The sequence below is a fragment of the Anolis carolinensis genome, unplaced genomic scaffold (genome assembly GCF_035594765.1).
Source record: "Anolis carolinensis isolate JA03-04 unplaced genomic scaffold, rAnoCar3.1.pri scaffold_19, whole genome shotgun sequence".
Classification (NCBI taxonomy): domain Eukaryota; kingdom Metazoa; phylum Chordata; class Lepidosauria; order Squamata; family Dactyloidae; genus Anolis; species Anolis carolinensis.
In genome coordinates this window covers 70,694-98,592 of record NW_026943829.1, presented here as the reverse complement: position 1 = coordinate 98,592, position 27,899 = coordinate 70,694, and the positions used below count along the sequence as shown (strand labels likewise).

At 40.8% G+C, this 27,899-nt stretch overlaps 1 protein-coding gene across 3 annotated transcripts in view; it reads right to left on the bottom strand.

Annotated features, from left to right (window-relative positions):
• The window catches only part of LOC134294746 (protein spire homolog 2-like), a 53,234-nt gene extending 31,878 nt beyond the window's left edge, over window positions 1-21,356 (bottom strand). Inside the window, exons 1-2 of one of the 3 annotated variants that reach the window (XM_062966394.1) lie at window positions 19,691-21,356; window positions 15,566-15,726 (exon numbers count right to left, since the gene is read on the bottom strand). The gene's annotated coding sequence lies outside the window, so the exon portion shown is untranslated. The remainder of the gene's footprint in view (window positions 1-15,565; window positions 15,727-19,690) is intronic. The other 2 variants (XM_062966393.1, XM_062966395.1) reach the window with 2 other exon arrangements.
• Window positions 21,357-27,899: the final 6,543 nt, after the last annotated feature.

Here is a 27,899-nt window from a genome sequence, read left to right as displayed (position 1 = left end):
TGCCTTGGCTTATATTTGGGTCGGCTTATACTCGAGAAAATATGGTAATTTTATTGGTATCTCGGCTTATACTCGAGTCAATGTTTTCCCAGATTTCTTGTGCTAAAATTAGGTGCCTTGGCTTATATTTGGGTCGACTTATACTCGAGAAAATACGGCAATTTTATTGGTATCTCGGCTTATACTGGAGTCAATGTTTTCCCAGTTTTTTTATGGTAAAATTAGGTGCCTCGGCTTATATTCGGGTCGGCTTATACTCGAGTATATATGGTAAATCTCCAGACAGCATAGGGACTGGGCCTTTTGCACATGGCATAAACAACAAGGAGCATGTGCAGAGTGCTTTCCCTTTCATCCCATTGAGTCGTGGGCTTACACCCAACAAGCAAAGCCGTGCCAGATGCACCGGGATCCTGTGAGTTAAGAAACTGTCAGCCACAGATCCATTCAGGGAGATTTTTAGCATGCACATTTCCAGTGGATGATGAATGACTCAATTCGTGTGATTTATTGGTTCGTTCTTCCAGACCAACATTATTCATCTTTTAAATCCTTATTACGAACCTCATTTGGAGCATTTGCAAATCTGCCCCCATGGAAAACAAATCCTGTGAGAAAATAAACGCTGGAAGAATATTTAGACTGGAAAAGAGAAGATGGGGGGAGTGGTATGAGATATAGGGGTGGGGAAGAGAGACCTCTTAGGGTGCCTCAAAAAGGATTTGCACATGGCAGAGGGGAAAAAAACTGTTTTCTTTTTGCTGTGAAGAACTAGACCAAACAGAGTTGAATTATACGAGGGTTGAATGAAAAGTAATGCCTCCACCTTCGTTACTTCAGTTTGGATGGGAATATTTTAATAAATCAAATGCAGAAATAATCCTTAGAATGTGGTCTTTAACTATCACTATTCACTTTTCCACATAATCACCAGACAATTGGATACATTTCTGCCAACTATGAACACGTTTTCTGAAGTCGTCACGGGAAGATGTCAACACTCGGTTTCCACAACCGGCGTCCCACAGTCCCCATTGTGCACAGATCTTCCGATCACCATGCAAAGCAATAATGTGACCCACACATTCTTGTGAAATGCCAATTGTGCTTGAAATTTCTCTCTGAGGGATACAACGATCGTCCTAAATCAATCTGTCAACCTTTTGCTTGTGAAACTCAGTGGTTGCTGTCACAGGACGTTCAACTCTTTCTTTGTCACGCAAGTCAGATGTTCCTACCTCAACCTCTTTAACCTCACATCAACACAATCACCATAAACAGCTTGCATTCTCTGCTGAATCTCCTTTGGGGTGGCACCTTCTGCGGTGAAGAATTCAATGACTGCACATTGCTTAAGTCGCATTGACCGACCGTCTGCGCAGGGTTCCATACTTTGCACTTTAACAACACAACCGTTCAATGCTCAGGCTTCCCCATCTGCACTTGGTTCCATAATTTGCACTTTAACAACACAACCGTTGAATGCTAAGGCTTCCCATTCTGCACAGGGTTCCTTACTTCGCACTTTAACAACACAACCGTTCAATGCTAAGGCTTCCCATTCTGCGCAGGGTTCCATACTTCACACTTTAACAACACAACCGTTCAAGGCTAAGGCTTCCCATTCTGCGCAGGGTTCCATACTTCACACTTTAACAACACAACCGTTCAAGGCTAAGGCTTCCCATTCTGCGCAGGGTTCCATACTTCGCACTTTAACAACACAACTGTTCAATGCTAAGGCTTCCTGCCAAATGGAACTGTAGAGGAGAGTCTACTGAACAAGCCAGTACCTGCCGCAGACCAGGACTGTCATCTGTTGAGGTGTTACGAAGGTGGAGGCATTACTTTTCATTCAACCCTCGTACAACGGTGCTTTGGTTTGCAACTATCTGGCTGCCTCCTTCCTTTGGCCAAAAGTTTAGGCCTTTGGAAGAAACACTGGGCCACTATGGCCGCTGCACTCCAGGCCCTAAGCGATGACATTGTTGTTGCTCTTGTTGTTGCTGTCAAGTATGAAATGTATTTGCTAATTGCTTTCCGCCCACCAGGACTTCCCCAAGTGATGCCAATAGACTCTATAAATTACACCGTTCGAAAGCACAGCGCTCGCAGTTTTATAAACCAAAGGCCATGCAAAAGAATAACAGTTTTGACCACTGCAATGGAAGGTCAACAAGAGGCAGCACAAACGTACAAAAGCTGCATCTGCAGCGTCTATGACTTGCTGGCTCACTTATGGGATGGGGTGAAAGGGTATGGAATATAGGATCCTGAAAAAGGGCTGGCAGCCAGAACAGAAGTGATCTATGTGGCAGTGTTATGCTATGTTACACAGAATGTCAGACTTGTGAAAAAATTCATCAACTTGTAAAAAGAGGAGGCATGGTGAGAAGGAGTTCATTTCCCTTCCCTCTTTGGAGTCTCCCTCTCCACTGCATTTTCTCCCTAGAGAAGGAGTCTCCCTTGGCTATCTTTTCAGCACCAAAAGAAAGTTTTTAACTGCTACAGGCTATTTAATCATCATATCCAGACTTAGGTTTTGCGTGTGCATATTTGCGCTCAATTTTGTGCTTTAAATTGTTCATGTAAATAGCATGCCCACAGGGGCGGTTCAACCGTGAGGCAAATTAGGCAGTTGCCTGTGGCACCATCCTCTAGGGGGCGCAATTGAGGTGCTCCCACATGCGCACATCCCTCCTTATTATCCAACATTTTTGCTTATCCAATGCTTTTATTTTTCAGTGATTGGTTTGGGGTGGTGGGACGCCAAAATTCTGTTCGCTTACACTTGAAAATTACCTAGGGCCGGCCCTGTATGCCCACACTTGAAATATCTATCTCAGTATGATATTATTTATTTATCATGTCAGAAGTAAATTGAGGGTACAGTTATCATGTATTTAAAAATACAACATTAAAAACTTGGCATTATATTACGTGTCCTTGGACCAGAAGCTGGCCACTTGGGAGTGCCTCTGGCGTCACTGTGAGAAGGTCCTCCGCTGTGCATGTGGCAGGGTTCAGGCTGCATTGTAGTCAGTGGTCTGAGGTTTGCTCTTCTCCACACTCGCATGTCATAAACTCCACTTTGTAAACCCATTTCTTAATATTGACTCTTCACCTCGTGGTGCCAGAGCACGGTCTGTTCAGAGCCTTCCAAGTCGCTCAGTCTTTTGTGTGCCATGGAGGGAGTCTCTCATTCTGTATCAGCCATGGATTGAGGTTCCAGGTTTTAACCTGCCACTTTTGGACTCTCACTTGCTGAGGTGTTCCTGCGAGTGTCTCTGAAGATCTTAGCTGTTTCTTGATTTAAGGCGTTGGCATGCTGGTTGGTATCCGAATAGAGGATTGGCCAGAGATGTCAATGCCTTGGTCCTTTCGTTATTGGCTGCTATTTCCCTAGGGATGTCAGGTGGTGCAATACCAGCTAAACAGTATAATTTTTCCAGTGGTGTTGGGCATAGACATCATGTGATGATGCAGCATGTCTCATTAAGAGCCACGTTCACTATTTTAACACTGGGCATTCGTATTCAGCAGCAGAATGGCATAGCGCAAGAAATCTTCACTGTGTCCGGTTGTGATCTCCGGGTTGTGCCAGTCAGCTTTCGTATGATATTATTTCTAGCACCCACTTTTGCTTGATATTCAAGTCAGAGAGTGATCCAGAGTTCTGTTATTATCATTTAGCAGATGATATGTACTTCGTGGGGTGGTGTATATTCATAGGAAAGCTGTGGCAATGCTGGGAAGGGAGGAAGCATTTGTTGTTGAAACTTCTTGAGTCAACCGAGTTGATATCTTTTGGCATTTTCCATCCTTGAACTACCGTATGTGACATCTTCCAAATCTATGTTTTCTTAAAATACAGTGATATCCTCCATGTTAGTGGGACATTCAATCTGCTCCAGGTATTACTCTCAACTTTAAAGGAGCCGTTCAAAGTATTCCACCAGATACTTGCAATATTTTTGATAATTCCTTTAAATATCAGACTAAAACCCAGAGCGCAGTCAGTGCTCCTCTGACATGGGAGCTACCAAATCTTGAGATGTTCTTCATTCACCATTTCCATTTGAAAAGTTTTTTTGTATAACCTTGCTCAGAAATCCATATATATTTGTGCGCACATTCCTCCTGTGACTATTTCTCAAAAACAATTTTCCTAATACTGTATATCACATTTTAGTGTCAGTTTCAAGAATATATGCATTTCAACGTCATGGTTCCAGCGAGTGACAGACAAAATGTATCCAATTGGTGTTGTCTCCTTTTCGCAATCATTTTGTCCCATTTGCACATCAGTTGCTGTTTTCTTTTATTTTCTTTTTTTAAAAACACTATTCAAACCGGAACTGTGAATTTTAGCATGCACATTTCTCCTAATGTACATCTACGTACATAATTATGCCTTAACACACCTTTTCAGGCAACCAGTTTCACCCACAAAGACAATGTTATTTTTGCAAATGTATGCTTTTTTGTACAGGCCCCCAGTGGCACAGCATGTTAAAGTGCTGAGCTGCTGAATTTGCGGACCGAAAGATCGCAGGTTCGAATCCGGGGGCAGGGTGAGCTCCTGCTGTTAGCCCCAGCTTCTGCCAAACTAGCAGTTCGAAAACATGCAAATGTGAGTAGATCAATAGGTACCGCTCCGGCGGGAAGGCAACAACGCTCCATGCAGTCATGCTGGCCACATGACCTTGGAAGTGTCTACGGACAACACCGGCCCGCTCATCTTGGAAATGGAGATGAGCACCAACCCCAAGAGTCGGACATGACTGGGGAAATCTTTTTTAAAAAAATATTTTTATTAAGGTTTTTATCATATGAAATAAAGTAAATTAACATCGGAAGAGTGGGAACATTTTGATTATATAGAAAGTAGGAAAACAGAAAAGGAAGAAAAAGAAAAGGAAGAAAAATAAAAAATAAAAGAAAATAAAAATAATTAAAAATTAAAAAAATAAAAATTTGTTGACTTCTTACTTTGATAGTCCTATAGTCCATTTTCAGTCAATGTGTTCTTGTTTTAAATCTACTGTATATACTCGAGTATAAGCCTAGTTTTTCAGCCCTTTTTTAAGGCTGAGAAAGCTCCCCTCGGCTTATACTCGAGTGAGGATCCCGGCTGGCTTATGTTTGGGTCGGCTTATACTCAAGTATATAGGTAATCAGACAGTCTTATCTTATTAAAGTCTTCTTCTTCTTCTTATTATTATTATTATTATCATAAATTACAATTTTATGTAAACATTCAAACACATTTAACTTATTGATGCCTCAAATAATGTAATTTTATTAGTACAGTAGAGTCACACTTATCCAAGCCTCGCTTGTCCAAGTTTCTGGATTATCCAAGGCATTTTTGTAGTCAATGTTTTCAATATATCGTGATATTTTGGTGCTAAATTCGTAAATACAGTAATTACAAGCTAACATTACTGTGTATTGAACTGCTTTTTTGTCAAATTTGTTGTAAAACATGATGTTTTGGTGCTTAATTTGTAAAATCATAACACAGCTCGGGCTGTGGCGCAGGCTGGAGAGCAGCTGCAATGAATCACTGCAATGAATCACTCTGACCAGGAGGTCATGAGTCCGAGGCCCGCTCGGAGCCTATGTTTGTCTTGTCTTTGTTCTATGTTAAAAGGCATTGAATGTTTGCCTATATGTGTAATGTGATCCGCCCTGAGTCCCCTTTGGGGTGAGAAGGGCAGAATATAAATGCTGTAAATAAATAATAAATAAATAAAATAATTTGATGTTTAATACGCTTTTCCTTAATCCCTCTTTATTATCCAAGATATTCACTTATCCAAGCTTCTGCTGGCCCGTTTAGCTTGGATAAGTGAGACTCTACTGTATCTATATTTATTTTTATTTTTGAAATTTTCCAGTAGCTGCTGCATTTCCCACCCTCAACTTATACTCGAGTCAATAGGTTTTCCCAGTTTTGTGATAAAATTTGGTGCCTCAGCTTATATTCAGGTTGGCTTATACTTGAGTATATACGGTACTTCTCCTCTGTTTTCTTCTTTACCTTCGGATTGCATACTTTCAACAAAAGAGGAGAAACCTTTACCTTCCGTACTATGAATGAAAAAGAAAATTGCATTAACTTATTTTGCAGCCCAATAAGCAGAGTTCAAGTCCAGATATAAACTGGGTGCTGGGAATTCTTTCTGCTTGAAATACATGGCTGAGAAATACTATGGAGAGAAAAATGCAGTTTGCAGCTGCAGCCAAGAATGGAGATCGATGCTTGCAGCAAGCAATCTGCCTTTACTAATACCATTACTCATTGTTTCCTACACAAACAGAGACTGAGTAACCTATGCATGCAGACACCTCCTCATTGCCAACGAAACCCTCTAATCAGAGAAGGAGGGGAAAGCAGACGGAAGGCTTGGGAGGCAGGCAGAAAACCATCTTGTTGTGACAACATTGTCACAACACAAGTATGACACAACTGAAACAAAGGAAGCCGCGTTTGTATTGGGTCAGACCATTGGTCCTTCCAGCCCTGTACTGTCTAGTCTAGAAGGCCATGCTTTCTTTCCCAAGATCTCAGAGAAGGGTTTTTAAAATAGCTTTAGGTAAAGGTAAAGGTTTTCTCTTGATGTTAAGTCCAGTCATGTCCAACTCTGGGGGTTGGTGCTCATGTCCATTTCTAAGCCGAAGAGCCGGCGTTGTCCCTAGACACCTCCAAAGTCATGTGGTCACTGGCATGGATGCGTTGTTACCTTCCTGCCGTAGCGGTACCTATTGATCTACTCATATTTGCATGGTTTTGAACTGCTAGGTTGGCAGAAACTGGGGCTAACAGCAGGCTATTCTTGGAATAGTGTAATAATAGAGTAAAATAATAAATGCAATAATAACTGTGGGACTTCCGAATCCAGACTGACAAGGTTCTGGAACACAACACACCAGACATCACAGTTGTGGAAAAGAAAAAGGTTTGGATCATTGATGTCGCCATCCCAGGTGACAGTCGCATTGACAAAAAACAACAGGAAAAACTCAGCCGCTATCAGGACCTCAAGATTGAACTTAAAAGACTCTGGCAGAAACCAGTGCAGGTGGTCCCAGTGGTGATGGGCACACTGGGTGCCGTGCCAAAAGATCTCAGCCGGCATTTGGAAACAATAGACATTGACAAAATTACGATCTGCCAACTGCAAAAAGCCACCCTACTGGGATCTGCACGCATCATCTGAAAATACATCACACAGTCCTAGACACTTGGGAAGTGTTTGACTTGTGATTTTGTGATACGAAATCCAGCATATCTTTCTTGTTTGCTGTGTCATACAATAAAATAATAATAATAATAATAATAATAATAATAATAATAATAATAATAATAATAATAATAAATCACACAGCCCTAGACACTTGGGAAGTGTTCGACTTGTGATTTTGTGATACGAAATCCAGCATATCTTTCTTGTTTGCTGTGTCATACAATAAAATAATAATAATAATAATAATAATAATAATAAATCACACAGCCTTAGACACTTGGGAAGTGTTCGACTTGTGATTTTGTGATACGAAATCCAGCATATCTATCTTGTTTGCTGTGTCATAATAAAATAAAATAATAATAATAATAATAATAATAATAATATCAGAGTGAAATAATAAATGTAATAATAATAATAATAATAATAATAGAGTAAAATAAATGTAATAGTAGCCACAATAATAGAGAAGATTAATAAATGTATACCAATAATAATACAGAAAAATAATAAATGTACCATATATTCTCGAGTATAAGCTGACCCAAATATAAGCCAACCAGGACCCTTACCCGAGTATAAGCCGATGGGCTTTTTCAGTCTTAAAAAAAGGGCTGAAAAAGTAGGCTTATACTCGAGTATATACGGTATATATTGCATATTTGCATGTTTTCGAACTGCTAGGTTGGTAGAAGCTGGGGCTAACGGTGGGTTGGCTTATACTCGAGTATATACGGTAGCTTTTCCAAGCTATGGTACCCAGTGCAGTATTTCAAACCTCTGCAGAGGAGTAATTTCAGTTTATTTATTTGATGCATTTATTCTGCTCTTCATCAAAAGGATTTTCAGCACGCTTATGTTGTCAGTTAGCAAACATAAAACAATAATTACCCTCCAAAACCATTAAAACTCTTACCAGCAAGCAAATTAAAAGCAGCATTAAAACAATAAGCGCAGGAACAGGCCTCCTCACAAGTAAGGACTGCCGCCTACTGCTCATCTCTTTAATTATTCCTGCCTTGTCCTCTCCGCAGCTGCTGGCATTGATTTGTTGGAATAAGTACATTTGTTAGTATATCTGCCATGACTTTGGAAAAGTCAACAACAAACACATGCTGGAAAATGTCTGAACAGCAATTAATGTTTTAAACAATGCAGGACAGTTCCCAGCCTGCCCTGTTAAATGCTGACATCTACTGATAAATGGGTGGAAAGAAGGAAGAGACAAAATTAATCCGTAAAAAAAGAAATTGGGGTGGTTGAGATGTACCATACCGTATATACTCGAGTATAAGCCGACCCGAATATAAGCCAAGTCATCTAATTTTACCACAAACAACTGGGAAAACATTGACTCAAGTATAAGCAGAGAGTGGTAAATTTCAGAAATAAAAATCGATACCAATAAAATTAAATTAATTGAGGCATCAGTAGGCTAAACGTTTTTGAATATTTACATAAAACTGTAATTTAAGATAAGACTGTCCAACTCTGATCAAGTCATCATTCTCATCTTCTTCAATGTACATGTGCTTACCTAGCCTTTTAATAATAATAGAGTAAAATAATAAATGTAAGAATAATAATAAATACAGTCAAATAATAAATATAATAATAAATGTAATAATATCAGAGTGAAATAATAAATGTATCAATAATAATAAAAATAGAGTAAAATAAATGTAATAGTAACAATAATAATAGAGTGAAATAATAAATGTAATAATAGAATAAAATAATAAATGTAATAATAGAATAAAATAATAAATGTAATAATAACAATAATATCAGTGAAATAATAAATGTATCAATAATAATAAAATAGAGTAAAATAAATATAATAGTAACAATAATAATAGAGTAAAATAATAAATGTAATGATAAATAGAGTAAAATAATAAATGTAATACAGAAGAGTCTCACTTATCCAAGCCTCGCTTATCCAAGCTTCTGGATAATCCAAGCCATTTTTGTAGTCAATGTTTTCAATATATCATGATATTTTGGTTCTAAATTCGTAAATACAGTAATTACAACATAACATTACTGCGTACTGAACTACTTTTTCTGTCAAATTTGTTGTATAACAATGTTTTGGTGCTTAATTTGTAAAATCATAACCTAATTTGATGTTTAATAGGCTTTTCCTTCATCCCTCCTTATTATCCAAGATATTCACTTATCCAAGCTTCTGCCGGCCCGTTTAGCTTGGATAAGTGAGACTCTACTGTAATAATATCAGTGAAATAATAAATGTGTCAATAATAATAAAAATAAGATAAAATAAATGTAGTAGTAACAATTATAATAGAGTAAAATAATAAATGAAATGATAATAATAGAGTAGAAAAATAAATGTAATAATATCAATAATAATAGAGGAAAAATAATCAATGTACCATATATACTCAAGTATAAGCTGACCCGAATATAAGCCAATCAGGACCTTCACCCGAGTGTAAGGCGAGGAGGGCTTTTTCAGTCCTAAAAAAGGGCCGAAAAACTCAGATTATACTCGAGTATATACGGTAATAATAATAATGATGATGATGATTATGATGTACTAGTAAATGTTAGAAATGACTGGATTGTTTTCAACTATTTTGTTGACTGGTTTCGGAGGAAAGGTGGTTTGTAAATAAGGTTAACAACAACATTCTCACTCAGGCTGTGAGATGTTGGATACTTTGGTAAATGATGAAAATGATGTCAAAATTTGGTGCTTTATATCAGTGATACCATAGTTTTCAAATTTTCTCTGCTATGGCAGACATTTCTGACAATTGCCTACTGTTCTCCAACAGCGCTAAGAATTACCATGAAATGTCAACAATTGCTAGTCATAAGCTTTTAGATTCATACTAACTGTGCCTGGCCACGCGTTGCTGTGGCTTATGGGAATCCTTTGTTGGCTAGATGGAATAGCAGTAAATAGCCTTGGAGCCTCAAAGCCTGGCTGTTTTTTTCTTATGGGAATCCTAGTTTGGTGTGCTGGAATACAATGGAATAGGTTTGCTGCTTGGAAGTCTGGGTACTTGCGTTCTAGGGTAATAATTTTGGCCAAATTTGGTGTGATTTGGCCCAGTGGTTTTGTTGTTAACTCAGTCCTACAACATACATCACATTTATATATATATAGATATCACTTATCATCTATATATATAAAAGAGTGATGGCATCACGGCGACCCACAAAACAACAAAACTACAGGCCCCCCAACCTCGAAATTTGACGACACAACCCATCATCCACAGCTCTAGGTTGATACAACAAAAAGAAAAGAAAAATAAAGTCCTAATTAGAGAGAGAGAGGAATAATTGCTTTTATCCAATTGCTGCCAGCTAGAAGGCTAAGCTCCTCCAACTTGGTCTCCTAGCAACCCAATAAAAAATAATAAAAAACACTAAAAATTAATACAATAAAATACCATAATAACAAAAAATAACTAAAAATAATACAAGAAAATAATAAAATATAATAAATAAAAAGATAACTTACAATAAAATTAATTAAAAAATAGAAATAACGTCAAATAAAAATTACACAACAATTTTAACCAATACCACCACCACTTTGCCACAGCAACGCGTGGCCGGGCACAGCTAGTAGATTCCTATAATCCTAGAATTGGAAGGGACCTCATGGGCCATCAAGTCCAACCCCATTCTGCCAAGAAGCAGGAAAATCGCATTCAAATCCCCCTCAACAGATGGCCATAAAGCCTCTGTTTCAAACCTCCAATGAAGAAGCCTCCACCACACTCCGGGGCAGAGAGTTCCACTGCTGAACAGCTCTCCCAGTTAGGAATTTCTCCCTCATGTTCAGGTGGAATCTCGTATATATGTATGTGTCAGAGTATTTGCAGCGCAGCAGTAGTTGGATGGAAGCAGTGGAACGCAGAACAAAGAGACACTCAGAGACATTGGTAAAACTATTTACAAAGTTTTACTGTATGCAGCAGTATTCAACACAAACAGACTTGCAGACGACAGATGAACACAGGACTGTTCTGTTCTCCAACAGAACTTGACTCGAACTCTAGGCAGACAGAACTCAACTGAATTGAACTGAACTGATGCAATCGTTATGCACAAACACTTGTGTCTGGATACTCCCTAGTTCCAGCCACACATCAAGTTCATCATAGCTTCTTGGCAATTAACTCTTTCCACACTATGGTACATTCTGGATGATGCAATCAGTTGCAATACAAGCATGGCACAAATTGCATTTAAACACTATAAACACAAATCCCACATTAACAGTATGCACACATGTTTGAAGATTTCCAAAGCAGCATTCGGGCTTTCAGAGAAGAGGAATCCACTATGAACCAAAGCAGACACTTCTCTCTTCCATCTCTGCTGCTGCCCACCTCTTTTCCTGGCAGCAAACTGCTGGAGAAATCAGAAACAAAAGCCTGCATCACAATACAACCCCACGGTGTAAAGATGCAGTTGCTGCTTGAGCTAAATTACCCCCCAACGAGTGCAGCTGGCAATTACGCCTGACATACGCTCAGCCAGCCGTGCCAGGAGGAAAGAAGAGTTACCGTCAGGATGGTTGCAAGGTTCAAGATCATTCAAAGGAAAAGCCTCCTGAAGCTTCTCTCTCTCTCTCTCTCCCCGCCTTCATTCGATTCCTTTCCCCCACCCACATCATTTTATTTTTAAAACGATTCCTTTGAAGATAGTTTGGAAACTACAGCTAGTTCAGCGATCGGCAGCCAGGTACTAACAGGGAGAGAACCACTCCCATGCTGCAGCAGCTCCACTGGCTGCCGGTCTGTTTCTGAGCTAAATACAAAGAGCTGGTTGTTACCTATAAAGCCCTAAACAGCTCAGGTCCAGGCTATTTGTCAAATCGCATCTCCCTGTATCGACCATCTCGGGCACTTCGGTCAGCGGAGGAGGCCCTACTCTCAGTCCCACTCCATAGCAGCTATGGTCCAAGTGACTGAACATTTTCAGCAACTTGGTCACTTAAATCGGTCCAGGTATACACTCGCTCTGTGCAATAATATTTTTACTGACTGTTTAAATATATATATTTTTTTAATGTGGGATTTTTATGAAAACGTGTATGTTATTGTCATTTTATACTTTTGATATTAGTGAAGTAGTCGTGGCATTGAAAGTTTGCCGTTTATATGTATGTTAACCACCCTGAGTCCCTCTGGGAATAGAGGGCAGTCTAGAAGTAAAGTTTTTATTATTATTATTATTATTATTATTATTATTAATGACACAACGACATTGTATGACACAGCAAACAAGATAGATATGCTGGGTTCCCTACTTCACACTTTAACAACACAACTGTTCAATGCTAAGGCTTCCCCGTCTGCGCAGGGTTCCATACTGCGCACTTTAACAACACAACCGTTCAATGCTAAGGCATCCCAACAAGATGAGTCCACAACAGACACTCTGCTGGCTGTTGTATTGGATCACACCTCGGACACTTCCTATTATTATTATTATTATTATTATTATTATTGACACAACGACATTGTATGACACAGCAAACAAGATAGATATGCTGGATTTTGTATCACAAAATCACAAGTCGAACACTTCCCAAGCGTTTAGGACTCTGTGATGTATTTTCGGATGATGCGCGCAGATTTCAGTCGGGTGGCCTTTTGCAGTTGGCAGATTGTAATTTTGTCAATGTCTATTGTTTCCAAATGCTGGCTGAGATCTTTTGACACGGCACCCAATGTGCCCATCACCACCAGGACCACCTGTACTGGTTTCTACCAAAGTCTTTATTTATTATTTATTTATTTACAGCATTTATATTCTGCCCTTCTCACTCCGAAGGGGACTCAGGGCAGACCACATTACACATATAGGCAAACATTCAATGCCTTTAACATAGAACAAAGACAAGACAAACATAGGCTCCGAGCGGGCCTCGAACTCATGACCTCCTGGTCAGAGTGATTCATTGCAGCTGGTTGCAGCTGGCTTGCTCTCCTGCCTGCGCCACAGCCCGGGCCCGCAGTTCAATCTTTGCAGTTCAATTTTGAGGTCCTGATAGCGGCTGAGTTTTTCTTGTTTTTTATTATTATTATTATTATTATTATTATTATTATTATTATTATTATTATTATATTGTATGACACAGCAAACAAGATAGATATGCTGTATTTCGTTTCACAAAATCACAAGTCGAACACTTCCCAAGTGTCTAGGACTGTGTGATGTATTTTTGGATGATGCGCGCAGATCCCAGTAGGGTGGCCTTTTGCAGTTGACAGATCTATTATTATTATTATTATTATTATTATTATTATTATTATTATTATTATTAACTGTGCCCGGCCACGCATTGCTGTGGCTTATGGGAATGCTTTGTTGGCCGAGTGGAATAGTAATGAATAGCCTTGCAGCCTAAAAAGCCTGAACTCTGGCTGTACCCTGGTGCCATTGTGACCGAGGGGGTTGCTAGGAGATGAAGTGGGCAGGGCCTAAAGGGGGCGGGGCCTACCCTTCTGATCAGCAACCAGGGTTGAAAATAGCTCTTCCTCTTTCTCTAATTTGGACTTTATTTTCCAGGGTTTTTTTGTTTGTTTGAAAGACATAGATTGGTTGGCTGTCTTTTGTGGCCAAATTTGGTGTGATTTGGTTCAGTGGTTTTGTTGTTTACTCAGTCCTACAAATGTACATGACATTTTTATATAGAATCACTAGCTGTGCCCGGCCACGCGTTGCTGTGGTGTTGTCTGGTGGTGTTGGTGAGAAATTGTTGAGGTAGTGGTGGTATTGAATGTCTGTTGTGTGGTTGTCTTTATGTTTAGTATGCACACTGAAGTGGATTATATGGCAGTGTGGAGTCAAGATAATCCAGTGCAAAGCAGATAATAACCCTTGCTGTTGACCTATGCAGCCCCGAAAGACAGTTGCATCTGTCAATTAGGGAAATTTAGGTACGCTTTATGCGGGAGGCTAATTTAACTAATTTACAACATCATAAAAAACTGCCAGCAAAACACGAGGAAAGGAATGAGGAAGTACAGCCACTAGTGGACAGTGAAGCAACAGCTCCCCCTGTGGCCGGAATCGTGAAGCTGGAAAAAAATGTTAAAAATGCCTCTGAGTCTGTCTATATATGTTGTTTGTCTGTTGGCATTGAATGTTTACCATATATGTGTTCATTGTAATCCGCCCTGAGTCCCCTTCGGGGTGAGAAGGGTGGAATATAAATACTGTAAATAAATAAATAATAAATAAATAATATAAGATTATAAATGGGTTATATAGCTGTGTGGAAGGGCCTTGAGTCTACACTGCCATATAATCCAGTTAAAATCTGATAATCTGTGGAAGAGGCCTAAGTGAGGCCTAACTGTGCCTGTCCCCTGGGCTGAGTAGGTTGCTAGGAGACCAAGTGGGTAGAGCTTAGCCTTCAAACTGGCAGCAATTGGATAAAAACTATTATTTCTCTCCGTGTAATTAGGACTTTATTTTTCTTTTCTTTTTGTTGTATCAACCTAGAGCCATTAATGATGGGTTGTGTTGTCAAATTTCGAGGTTGGGGGGCCTGTAGTTTTGTTGTTTTGCGGGTTGCCCTGATGCCATCACTCTTTTATATAGATAGATTATTATTATTCCTTTCAGGTCAACTTTCTATACATTTAGCTGCATTACAGGCACATAGCAGTTTTAAATAGGCATTCCAACCACTGCAATGAACCCAGTGGTTAATTCAGTTGTCTGTCCAACCCCTTGATCCAGAGGTCGGGCTTATCATGGCCTTTTCTGCTGTTCCTCCTGTTGATTCTGTGCCACGTGGAGACGGTGGCTGCCAGAGCACAGCATTCATCTCCAAGAAAAATTACCCTCTGCGTCGCCTGGAGAAGGAGACCTGAGATTAAACCCCCGCCGGCGCCGGCGCCGTGCACTCCATCACCTGCTCTTATCTTCCACACATTCCTTTCTTCCTTGTCTTTTTGGTGGCATCTTGACTCCTCTCGCCAAGAAATCGGCCGGCTCTCTTGTTCAAACAGGCAGAGCAATTTTTAAAGGAGAGGCCAGGCCGAGCTGCTGATGTCACAGATTTCCCTCTCTGCGAATCTGCATTCTCAGCACACGCTGGGTTAACTTTGATGGTGCCCCTCCGCCTTCGCAGTTACCTCTCATCTGAAATCAATGCCCCTTTCATCCTTGCTACAGAGCTTTGGTTCCTTATTGCTTCTAAAAAAAAATCATTTTTATTGAGTAACATTTACATGGAATAAAAACTGAGTCAAACATATAACAAAAAGCAACTACAGTACGACCCTTGTGCCCACAGTTTCATCTACCTGCATCTGACAAAATATGTCTCCTCTAGGGATTTTCAGAGTGGCGGGCGGTGGCACAGCGTGTTAAAGCGCTGAGCGGCTGAACTTGTGGACCAAAAGGTCGCAGGTTCAAATCCAGGGAGAGGAATGAGCACCTGCTGTTAGCCCCAGCTTCTGCCAACCTAGAAATTCGAAAACATGCAAATGTGAGTAGATCAATAGGTACTGCTCCGGCGGGAAGGTAGCGGCACTCCATGCAGTCATGCCAGTGGCCACATGACATTGGAGGAATGAGCTCCCGCTGTTAGCCCCAGCTTCTGCCAACCTAGCAGTTCGAAAACATGCCAATGTGAGTAGATCAATAGGTACCGCTCCGGCGGGAAGGTAACGGCGCTCCATGCAGTCATGCCAGTGGCCACATGACCTTGGAGGAATGAGCACCCGCTGTTAGCCCCAGCTACAACCAAGCTGGTGTAGGGACCATAAGCCAGAAAATAGTAGACTATTGCCTATATAGCTTTGCCTCTGCATATATCATATAGCCTTTATATAGACAATATAAGCACTTTGTATGAACCAAAGTAGTACAGTAGTCTCGGTTATCCAACGTAAATGGTCCGGCAGAACGTTGGATAAGCAGATATGTTGCATAATAAGGAGAGATTAAAGAAAAGCCTATTAAACATTAAATTAGAGCCTATTTTGGAAAACTATAGGTCAGTTCCTGTAACTTTAGATAAAAGCCGGGGATGGTTACACTGCATAGTTAATATTGGAGCAAATGAGCTCCCTTTTTCTAGTATGAATATGACAGCAAAAATAAGTTTGGTGCAAGCTCTATTGCTTTTCCTCCCTTTCCAGCTGGATCTCATCCAGGTCTTGGTACCATGGCTCAGCTCCAAAATATGTGCAGTAATAACAGCAGAGGATAATAATGGGCATGTGCTAAGTGTCTATCTTTCTATTTTTAAAGCGGCTGACAAGCTAAATATCAAACCCCCCTCAGCTGCCAATGTATTAAGGATAGCCGGATCCTTTTTCAGCGTGCTTTCTGTAGCCAGATTTTGTTCATTTTCATGGTTTCCTCCTTTCCGTTGAAATTGTCCACCTGCTTGTAGGTTTCAGTGGCTTCTCTGTGTAGTCTGACATGGTGGTTGTTCGAGTAGTCCATCATTTCTGTGTTCTCAAATAATATGCTGTGTCCAGGTTGTTTCATCAAGTGTGATGCTATAAACCCCACTTGCCTAGTTTCCAACAGACCTCATGACCTCTGAGGATGCCTGTCATAGATGTGGGCGAAACATCAGGAGAGAATGCTTCTGGTTGTGAGTGGTCCATCATTTCTGTGTTCTCAAATAATATGATGTGTCCAGGTTAGTTCATCAAGTGCCCTGCTATAAACCCCACAACAGACCTCACAACCTCTGATGATGCCATAGATGTAGGCGAAACGTCAGGAGAGAATGCTTCTGGTTGTTACAGTGGTCCACCATTTATGTGTTCTCAAATAATATGCTGTGTCCAGGTTGTTTCATCAAATGTGATGCTATAAACCCCACTTGCCTAGTTTCCAACAGACCTCACAACCTCCGAGGATGCCTGCCATAGACGTGGGTGAAACGTCAGGAGAGAATGCTTCTGGTTGTTAGAGTGGTCCATCATTTCTGTGTTCTCAAATAATATGGTGTGTCCAGGTTGGTTCATCAAGTGCCCTGTTATAAACCCCACAACAGACCTCATGACCTCTGATGATGCCATAGATGTAGGCATTTTCGTCAGGAGAGAATGCTTCTGAAACATGGCCACGCAGCCCGGAAAATTCACAGCAACCCAGTGATCCCGGCCATGAAAGCTTACAACATTTTACTAGTTGTTTATTCCCATTTTTCAAACATTGCTGTGCTGCTTTGTCATATCAGAACATTGTATCAATATTTGCTTTTTTGTTGATAATAGCTGCAATCAGAGTCTGAATAAACACATGGGTGAGAACACTTGTCAAGAACGAAAGAAACCACATATATTTCCGTACCAAGAGACAGTATGTAGTTGCTAGAGTTCAGGCAGGGATTTGGCATATCTGTGGGCTGGTTCCCAAATAATATTTAGGGAACCGTGGGAGAGTCACACCTTCCCCGGCTAACAAACCCAGTAGGTTTGCTGGGAGAATAAAGAGTCACCACATTAGGATTTGGAGAGCAAGGTTCGGATCTCTACTTGGCCATGGAAAATCACTCACTTATCCAACGTTCTGGATTATCCAACACATTTTTGTAGTCAATGTTTTCAATACATCGTGATATTTTGGTGCTAAATTCGTGAATACAGTAATTACTACATAGCATTACTGCGTATTGAACTACTTTTCTGTCAAACTTGTTGTGTAACATGATGTTTTGGTGCTTAATTTGTAAAATCATGACCTAATTTGATATTTAATAGGCTTTTCCTTAATCCCTCCTTATTATCCAACATATTCACTTATCCAATGTTCTGCCGGCCCGTTTATGTTGGATAAATGAGACTACTGTATTACTATTTGTAGATTTAGCATTCTATTGATTTCTCCTTCAACCATTCTCCAATATTCTTGCACTTGATCGCACTCCCATATCATATGATATAAACACCCCTCTTTGTTCACGACCGTGCCAACACTTATCCTTCATCCCTGGTAAAAAACGTGAAAGTTGTGAAGGAGTTCTGTACCATTTTTGTAACTTTTTCCTTCTTGCTTCCCTTAATACATTGGGATTCCTTCCAAGGTGATCCTTGGTGCTCGAGATGCTTGTCTATTCTTAAGGTGAAAAGCACATGTGTGCATGGATTAGGAATCAGCTGGTTTTCCCTGTAATAGGCAATAAGAGCACCTAAAGCTTCAGAGAGCTTCTGTTCAACCATTTCAAAGCTCCCTGAGCAGTGATGGCACGATTGTCAGTATAGTGATGGATTAGGAATCAGCTAGTTTTCCCTGTAATAGGCAGTAAGATCACCTAGAGCTTCAGAGAGTTTCTGTCCAACCATTTCAAAGCTCTCTGAGCAGTGATGGATTAGGAATCAGCTAGTTTTCCCTGTAATAGGCAGTAAGAGCACCTAAAGCTTCAGAGAGCTTCTGTTCAACCCTTTCAAATCTTCCTGCTTGAGCAGTGATGACACAATCGTCAGCATAGTGATGGATTAGGAATCAGCTGGCTTTCTCTGTAATAGGCAGTAAGATCACCTAGAGCTTCAGAGAACTTCTGTTCAACCATTTCAAAGCTCCCTGCCTGAGCGGCGATGGCACGATCGTCAACATAATTTAACTCAAGGAAGTAAAAAAGGAAGAAAGGAGGACAGAAGGTACGAAGTCATGACTAAGCTACACGTAAGGGCTATTATGAGGAAATGACTTCGCAATAGAGAAGTTTTACATGAACTCCTCTTGTTTTTGCTTTAGAAACTTATCAGTGACATCTGGCAGCTTCCATACTAGTGAAATGGAGCTCTAGTCCAACTTCAATGATTCGTTCAAAATGCAGATACTATTTTGTGAAGCACCTTGGATATACGTAGCTGCATTAACATTCAGACTGAAAACCAGAGCAGATTCTACACTTCCTCAGACGCAGGAGCCACCAGTTGCCATAGGAAATTAAAGACTGCCAAAATACAGTAGAGTCTCACTTATCCAAGCCTCGCTTATCCAAGCTTCTGGATTATCCAAGCCATTTTTGTAGTCAATGTTTTCAATATATCATGATATTTTGGTGCTAAATTCGTAAATACAGTAATTACAACATAACATGACTGCGTATTGAACTACTTTTTCTCTCAAATTTGTTATATAACCTGATGTTTTGGTGCTTAATTTGTAAAATCATAACCTAATTTGATGTTTAATAGGCTTTTCCTTAATCCCTACATATTATCCAAGATATTCGGTTATCCAAGCTTCTGCCGGCCCGTTTAGCTTGGATAAGTGAGACTCTACTGTAGTTCCAATATTGTTTTGGGATGCTCCCTGGAGAATACCTCCTTTGGCAATGAGTTGCCACTTTACACCATGCGCCAATTAGGAATGCTGTATTGGTTGTGTGCGCACACTATTACCAATGAGTCTGCCTTCTGTGTGTGTGTGTGTGTGTGTGTGTATGTGTGTATGCTCACACTTTGCTCACTGGTCCTGTGCCTTCCAGCTCTCCTGCGTAGCAAGTGGTATTGGTAGGGGAACACAACAGGCAGTATCTGTGCCGGCGAGATAAGATTCTGTGCCTTGCGCTGTGGCTTTGACTTTGACTTGCTCTTGATGTCGTGACTTCCTGGAACAAAAACAAAGGGGAAAGTGAAGCTGGAAGGGGTGGCAGGAGAGGGGGAGAGAGAATGAGGTGTGCGAGGAAAACCAGTTGCCCAATTTCTTTGCTCCCCTCTGAATGAAAGGGGGCTGCAGACCCCGGTCGGAAAACAAAGACAGCGTGGGAAGTAATTGTGGGCGAGGGTGTGATGTGTGCATGCCAAACAAAGCCGTGCGCGTCCAGATGTCAATTCTGGCTCCAGGAATGGATGCATTGCAGAGGAGGAAAGGTATACCCACACAATATACACACAAGCAATCTGTTAAGGGTTAGCCATGCTGGTTTGTTTCAGTATGGGAAGTAAAGGAAAAAAAGCCGTTCTGTAGAACCTTTAAGACCAAATCTACGAGGGTTGAATTAAAAGCAATGCCTCCACCTTCGTTACTTCTGTTTGGATGGGAATATTTTAATAAATCAAATGCAGAAATAATCCTAAGAATGTGCTCTTTACCACTATTCACTTTTCCACATAATGACCAGATAATTGGATACATTTCTGCCAACGATGAACAAGTTTTCTGAAGCCGTCACGGGAAGAAGTCGACACTCGGTTTCCACAACCAGCGTCTCACAGGACCAACTGTGCACAGATCTTCCGATAGCCAAGCATACTTCACACTTTAACAACACAACCTTTCAATGCTAAGGCTTCTCCGTCTGCACAGGGTTCCATACTTCACACTTTAACAACACAACCGTTCAATGCTAAGGCTTCCCGCCAAATGGAGCTAACTGTAGATGAGAGTCTCCTGAACAAGCCATTACCTGCCACAGACCAGGACTGCCATCTGTTGAGGAGTTACAAAGGTGGAGGCATTACTTTTCATTCAACCCTCCTGTTTTAGTATCAACTTTTGTGGCTTGCAATCCACTTCTTCAGATGAAATGATGGAGTACCGTATTCATTGATTTGAGGAGCTGGGGAGGGGGCGAAATGGGATACGGAAAAAACGGGATTGTAACATTAGGCACTTAGCATAAACATGCTGGCACCGTTAAGCGAAAACACGGGTCTGCTTGGCTGTTAATTGGCTCTGAAGTGTGAAACTAATACGTTCTGCTTTCAGGAAAGTTTGGTGCTGTTGGAAGCAGAGCCTTTTCTTGAAGGCTTTTGTTTGTTTGTTTGTCATACGCACAACTATCATGAAAGCCAGCCTATTAATATATATAATGGGCTGAAAAGCCATTTTCTCTGTTCAAACCACTGGTAATTGACTGGAATTTGCAAATGTATCCCAATTACAAAAACATTTAACCTACTGATGCCTCAATTAATGTAATTTTATTGGTATCTATTTTTATTTTTGAAATTTACCACCCTCGGCTTATACTGGAGTCAATGTTTTCCCTGTTTTTTTGTGATAAAATTAGGTGCCTTGGCTTATATTCCGGTCGGCTTATACTCGAGTATATATGGTAATTGGAATGTATTTTTATTTCTGAAATTTACCACCCTCGGCTTATACTGGAGTCAATGTTTTCCCAGTTTTTTTGTGATAAAATTAGGTGCCTCGGCTTATATTTGGGTTGGCTTATACTCGAGAATATATGGTATTATTATATTATCATATCATCCATTGAGTTTCAGAACTAAACCCCATTTTTTTGTGACCCTAGCCAAATATCCCAGCCATGACATCAAAGTGTGACCTTTCTGTTCTGAGTGATAATTGTCTACAAAAGGACTTTTAATCTGGGTTTATTATAAGGGTTCTTCACTCCAAATGAAGAAGGAGAGCTTGAAAGCATTGGCAATGCAATATGTGGATTCCTGGGGTGGACTCTTTGGGGTCAAAGGAGGGTCCATGGGGCTCCTGTGTTTCAAAGAAAACATTCAGAAGCCACGAAAGTCACTCCCAGAGTAAGATCTAAGCTCCGTGCAGTCCTGTGTGGTTTAAAATCCTTTTTAAAAAGCTTCAAGTAAGCTTGTGTCAAGACTGGCATGGGCGAAAGAGGCTTAAACCTTGTTCCTCTGCAGCTGGTTTTTTGTTGCAAAATTGGCCCCCCTGTGCCGGTTAAGGCAAAGAAAACCCCGTTTCTGCCTTTGGAGCTCCTACGCAGAGAGGGAATTTTGAAACAAAAACCAGTCAGGGGTGCAATGGAAGGTTAAGCCTCCCCCGCCCAGAGATGGATCGGTCCCCCAACTCTTATTAGAGAGGAAGAAAGAAAAGAAAACGATTTTAAATTGCACAATATGTGTTTTATCATAATGTGCCTCATTTTGCCACAGTGGAGTTTTTTTATACCAAATATACATTGAGGGACTCATTTAGACCAGCCTTTTGTAGTTTAAGCAAGGATTTAGATTTCCTTCAATTTGAGATATATGTTTATATAAGCTCCCTGCTCTGTATTGTGTGGTTGTGTTACGATAATATATACAGTAGATACTCGAATATAAGCCAACCCAAATGTAAGCCGAGGCACCTAATTTTACCACAAACAACTGGGAAAACATTGACTCAAGTATAAGCCGAGAGTGGTAAATTTCAGAAATAAAAATCGATACCAATAAAATTAAATTAATCAGTAGATTAAAATTTTTTGAATACAGTAGAGTCTCACTTATCCAAGCTAAATGGGCCGGCAGAAGCTTGGATAAGCGAATATCTTGGATAATAAGGAGGGATTAAGGAAAAGCCTATTAAACATCAAATTAGGTTATGATTTTACAAATTAAGCACCAAAACTTCATGTTATACAACAAATTTGACAAAATGTAGTTCAATACGCAGTAATGTTCTGTTGTAATTACTGTATTTACGAATTTAGCACCAAAATATCACGATATATTGAAAACATTGACTACTAAAATGGCTTGGATTATCCAGAGGCTTGGATAAGTGAGGCTTGGATTAGTGAGACTCTACTGTATTATTACATTGTATCACATCATAATATTATTATTAATATTACATTAGTGAGACTCTACTGCATTATTACATTGTATCACATCATAATATTATTATTAATATTACATGATGATAATATTATAATGCAATGCAATTTAATACTAATAATAATACAATATAATAATATTAATTATATATTATTTATTTCACGTAATATTACCGGTAATAGTACAGTATAGTGGTGTGCTGCAATATGCTGGTATATTGTGCTAGTGTAGTGCTGTGCTAATATAATATAATACACTGTAGATAAATATTATTTGTAAGCCACTCTGAGTCCCCTTTGGGGCGAGAAGGGCGGGATATAAATGTAGTAAATAAATAAATGAAGCCCAGATACTGTGGATGGGATTGCTTTCATGTGCAGATACATGTGGTGCCAGTCCTAACGGCATAACCCGAAAAACTCCATCAGGTTGTGGATGAACTACAACTCACATAATGCCAGGTTAATCCCAAAAAACTTCATCAGTACTTAAAGCTTGTTATGTTGGGCAAATTTGCTTTGTATGCATCATTGGTAAGGTTAAGTGCTCTCTTGCTGTAGGGTAAACTACAACTCCCACTATGTTTTCGGACCCCTCAAACCCCTCCAGTAGGTCAAGTTAGTTATTATGATTCTGCGTGCCAAGTTTGGTTCAGGTCCATCATCGGTGGAGGTCACAGTTTCTCTGGTTGTGGGTGAACTACAACTCCCAGAAAGGAAGGTCAGTTTCCTAACCCTAACCCAAACACTCCAGTAATCCAATTTTGGGATATAGGTCTGTGTGCCAAATTTGGTCCAGATCCATCGGTGTTGGGGTTCACAGTGCTCTCTGGATGGAGGTGAACTACAACTCCCCCAAATCAAGGTGAATTTTCCCCAAAGACCTCCAGTATTTTTTCTTGGTCATGGGAGCTTCTATGTGACAAGTTAGTTCCAGTTCCATCATTGGCAGAGTTTAGAGTGCTCATTGATTGCAGATGAACTATACATCCCAGTCCCTACAACTCCTGTAAATCATGGTGAATTATTTCATAGGCTGTTTTTTCCCATCTTGTCTGAATTAAGCCTCAGCCTACTGCATGTAGAACTGCACATAGCTCTCAGTGCTTCCCCATCAAACTTTTATTCTTAATTAAAGAGCTGTGGATGTCATAGCCTTTCATCAGAGGATCCTGCTCCGTCCCCTTTGTTATGAATTGATCGGAGCTGCTTTGATCACAACCACTCCACCAAACCAGATTACAGACTGATGAAATTAAGGCAAAGCCATTTGATAAAAGCAGATTTATTTGATGATGGATGGATCATGTAGCCACGGCTTATGACAAGTATACACTGTTGTTGCAGTGGATTGAAACCCACTTTCTTCCTAAATCCAGGTGTCCCAAAAATACAGAATTTCCCCCAATACTCTCTCCCTCCATGTCCTAGGTAGGCAATAGTTTCCTCCTCATCCACACTGGCTCTCATTTAGGATACTAATTTATGTTAATACTCTGTGGCATGGAATGAGGACGTTTTCTGGGGTTAATGAATCTGGAGTACTGTATATACTCAAGTATAAGTCAAATGGGTGGAAAGAAGGAAGAGACAAAATTAATCCGTAAAAAAAGAAATTGGGGTGGTTGAGATGTACCATACCGTATATACTCGAGTATAAGCCAACCCGAATATAAGCCAAGTCATCTAATTTTACCACAAACAACTGGGAAAACATTGACTCAAGTATAAGCCGAGAGTGGTAAATTTCAGAAATAAAAATAGATACCAATAAAATTACATTAATTGAGGCGTCAGTAGGTTGGATGAGCAAAGGTTGGATAAGCAAAACTCTACTTTACTTTGTATTGATGATGTTAATATTGAAACTCAGTAATTCAAAGCAAATAAAGACAAACGGCACTGAATGGAACACAGCAGGAGGATAACACACCTGGGCATCTCCTGGGCAACGTCTCTGTAGACAGTCAATTCTCCTATACCAGAAGCAACTTGCAGTATGTTCCCAAGTTGCTTCTGACACGATTAAAAAAAAACCTTTTTAAAATGTCCTGGTTTCTCTCTTCTCCTAAGGCAAGAGGCCACTATAACCAGATATATAATATAATAATATAAACTATAAGACAGTATTTCCTATAAATGCTATAGTCATAGAACATACAATATACAGACAAGGATTATAGAGATTCAGAATATACTAAATGCTTCAAAATACATGTCTCTAAGCCAAAATCTTCCTTATATAGGAAAGCAAAGAAATTCACAAACCTTGAATATAAGAGTTTTGCTTTCTGTGAGTGTATGTGTGTTTGTAACACATTGATTACCGATATACTCAAGTATAAGCCGACACGAATATAAGCACCTAATTTTACCACAAAAAAACCTGGGAAGACATTGACTCAAGTATAAGCCGAGAGTGGTAAATTTCAGAAATAAAAATAGATACCAATAAAATTACATTAATTGAGGCGTCAGTAGGTTAAATGTTTTTAAATAGTTACCGTATTTCAAAGAAAAACAATAAACTAGCTCCAGGGGGATTCCTTCCCAGGTAATCCTCAGAGCTCAAGATGCTTGTCTGTTCTTAAAGTGAAAAGCACATGTCTGCATTTTAGATGGATTTGGAATCAGCTGGTTTTCCCTATAATAGGCAGTAAGATCACCTAGAGCTTCAGAGAGCTTCTGTTCAACCATTTCAAAGCTCCCTGCCTGATCGGTAATGGCACGATTATCAGCATAGCTAAATCAAGGAAGTAAAGGGCCTGGGCTGTGGCGCAGGCGGGAGAGCAAGCCAGCTGCAATTAACTGCAATGAATCACTCTGACCAGGAGGTCATGAGTTCGAAGCCGCTCGGAGCCTATGTTTGTCTTGTCTTTGTTCTATGTTAAAAAGGCATTGAATGTTTGCCTATATGTGTAATGTGATCTGCCCTGAGTCCCCTTCGGGGTGAGAAGGGCGGAATATAAATGCTGTAAATAAATAAATAAATAAATAAATAAATAAGGAAGGAAGGAGGACAGAAGGTACAAAGTCATGACTAAGCTACAAGCAGGTGATATTATGAAGAAATGACTTTGCAATAGAGAGTATCTCTGTAGATCTTAAAAAGCTGTTTCTTGATTTAAGGCATTGGCATGCTGGATGATAGGAATAACCCTCCCAGTCCATTCGTCCTCTCTCTTAGTCCTTTCAGGCACATCGAGGCCAGGAATAGTTTCCTTGTGTATGCCGGCTGAGATCTTTTGGCATGGCACCCAATGCGCCAATCACCACCGGGACCACCTGCACTGGTTTCTGCCAGAGTCTTTGAAGTTCAATCTTGAGGTCCTGAGTTTTTCCTGTTGTTTTTCATCTATGCGACTGTCACCTGGGATGGCAACATCAATGATCCAAACCTTTTTCTTTTCCACAATTGTGATGCCTGGTATGTTGTGTTCCAGAACTTTGTCAGTCTGGATTCGGAAGTCCCACAGTATGTTTGCATGCTCATTTTCCAATACTTTTGCAAGTTTGTGATCCCACCAGTTCTTTGCTGCTGGGAGGTGGTACTTGAGGCCTAAGTTCCAATGAATCATTTGGGCCACAGAGTTGTGCCTCTGTTTGTAGTCTGTCTGTGCGATTTTCTTCCAGCAGCTGAGGATATGATCCATGGTTTCGTCGGTTTCCTTGCAGAGTCTGCATTTTGGGTCATCAGCTGATTTTTCGATCTTGGTCTTCATTGCCTTTGTTCTGATGGCTTGCTCCCGGGCTGCAAGGATCAGGCCTTCTGTCTCCTTCTTCAGGGTCCCATTCGTGAGCCAGAGCCAGGTCTTCTCCTTGTCAGCTTTTCCTTCAATTTTGTCAAGGAACTTTCCATGCAATGTTTTGTTGTGCCAGCTGTCAGCTCTAGTTTGCAGTGCGGTTTTCTTGTACTGGTTAGGGTCTTCATTGCCTTTGTTCTGATGGCTTGCTCCTGGGCTGCAAGGATCAGGCCTTCTATTATTATTATTATTATTATTATTATTATTATTATTATTAATTGTGGGAGTTGAAGTCCAAAACACCTGGAGGACTGAAGTTTGCCCATGCCTGCGTCTATACTCTAGATGTGGGTTGGAGGGGAGGAGGATGCAGATTTGAGGGTCCCGGTCCTCGCCTCCCGTCTTCCAAGGCCTGTCAAGCGCCTGAGCCGAGCGGAGAAGGAAAAGGAGTCTGAGCACATTAGGATGCTGCTCTCTCCTCCCGTTGCCATGGAGACCACTCCAGTGGTCCCTCAGGCATGACGGCGGCGGCCATATTGCTCCGGCTGCGGCAGCCCCCACTAAGTGAGCCGGAATTGGCTCCGGTTAGGATCTTGCAGCCGGACAAAACCAGAGGGAACTTGGAGACGAAAGAAAGCAGGAGACATGTGCGCACCACCCGCATGGCTTTCCCCTTCCCTGCTACTATCACACCCCCTCTATTATTGAGAGCCTGCCCCGAACCCCTATGTAACCCTTCCTCTCTCTGAGTCCTTTCTGGCTCAAGGGGAGCAAAAGGGAGGGAGACTTGTGAGCAATGCACAAAGGCACACGTTCGCACACATCCGCCCACTCTCCGCGTCTACATAGTGAAGTGGAAAGGATAAATCCCAAAGGGCAGGCTGTGAATTCAGGCTCTGCCCGTCGTCATCCTCGCTGCTTCAAGCAAGGCAATTGGGGGCGGGGGGTGGGGGCGGAGGGGGGGTGGGGGGGGGGTTGCCCAAGGAGCAACCCACGGCAGGCGACCGAGGCAAGAAAATGAAACAAAGCAACAGTCTCCTTTTGCAGGGAGACTTGAGTGCCTGGTGCATCGCGCTCACCTTCACGTTTCATCATTTCACACCTTCAAGTGCATGCAATATGCATCTTTCCATAGCAGCTGCCTTGCATGCAGAATCGTAGAATCGCAGAGTTGGGCTGTGTGGTCTAATCCCCTGCCATGCCTTTCATTATCAACTGTAGTACTTCTCATGCATACCTGTGCATTGGGCCGGGCTGTGGTGCAGGCTAGTTAGCAGCCAGCTGCAACAAATCACTCTGACCAAGAGGTCATGAGTTCGAGGCCAGCTCGGAGCCTGTGTCTGTCTTTGCCTCGGTTCTATGTTATGGCATTGAATGTTTGCC